Source organism: Sinocyclocheilus anshuiensis, unplaced genomic scaffold (genome assembly GCF_001515605.1).
Source record: "Sinocyclocheilus anshuiensis isolate Anshui unplaced genomic scaffold, SAMN03320099.WGS_v1.1 scaffold930, whole genome shotgun sequence".
Lineage (NCBI taxonomy): Eukaryota > Metazoa > Chordata > Actinopteri > Cypriniformes > Cyprinidae > Sinocyclocheilus > Sinocyclocheilus anshuiensis.
This window is the reverse complement of record NW_015539900.1, coordinates 1397490-1398750: the sequence shown is the minus strand read 5'-3', so window position 1 is coordinate 1398750 and position 1261 is coordinate 1397490. Positions and strand designations below refer to the sequence as shown.

Below are 1261 nucleotides of genomic sequence, written 5' to 3'. Positions count from 1 at the left end.
CCGCATAAACACATTTCATTACACCAAATACACAAAATAATGTTCTTTTTAGCAGCATCATATGACCCTTTAATGATTAATTTAATTTAATATTTAATGGCTCATATTTGATGACTTGCAATCATTAAGTAAAAAGTTCTAACACATTGTCCTTACACCAATAATTTCAACCCAAAACAATACATTTGTGTATATACATATATATTATTATTATATATAAATAATAATAATAATAATTATTAATTCTATTATTAATTCATAATCATTAAGTTTTTGGAAAGTCACACCTGGTATTGTACTACCTTTACTAAAAAGTGTCATATAAGGCCCAACAATATGACTTTTCCAGATAACACAGTTTTTCAAATATAAACAGCAAAACAGTTTTGTTAAAAATTAATGAAAAATGAAAAAAAGGTTTTATTTTCAACAATTTCACTCTGTTACTGAAGCTAATAAACTTAGTTAATAGTTAATGAACTTTTTTCTTCATTATGATATTAGGGGAGTTGTATCATTACCATCCTTTTAGACAAAATATCTAAATTAACTGTACTTCAGAAATTAAAAACATGCAAAAAACAAATAAAAACAAACAAACAAACAAACAAACAAACAAACAAACACATACATATATATGCATGCGTGTCTTTTAGTAAACGAAATTATTGGTGTAAGGACAATATGCTGGATCATATTAGACTCGGATGATCAATTTTAAAACATTTGAAAAGCAAGTCACGTAAAGATTGCTTTCAGTTTATGATGTTAATACTATCTCCAACCAGGAGAGGTCGCTAGTTTCCAGCCGCTCCCCTATTAATTTCAGCGTAGTAGGACGTGCACTCTAATGTAAACATTCACTAACATTAGCAAATAATAAATGAAAAACTGACCATGAAAACAGTATTTTCAAGTCAAGATGGTAAACAGATGATCTTTTTACCAAGTTCAAGGGGATACCCATATGTTTGTTAAATGTTTACATTGGCTAGTCAGGGTAATATTTCTGTCCACTGACAACAGTTTTCCTTCTGAATTAGCATAACTGCACAAGTTTTATCCAAATAAAGTATAACAAAACAAAGGCGTGTGGACGTGGATTAGTAATCTGGCCCCTTGGTATAAAGGAGAAAAAATGATGGTCCTCATCACTATCAAAGTTGCCAATCCCTGCTCTACATGATAAAACAGTAGATTAACTGTTCAAATTTAAGACAAAGTATTTGGGTACTGTCACAGAGTCACCAGCAACACCAAA

General features: G+C 30.0%; 1 protein-coding gene across 1 annotated transcript in view; it reads right to left on the bottom strand.

The window, feature by feature from the left end:
- LOC107686068 (collectin-12-like) overlaps positions 1-1261 on the bottom strand; it is a 33242-nt gene that overhangs the window by 5795 nt on the left and 26186 nt on the right. The window lies entirely within an intron of this gene.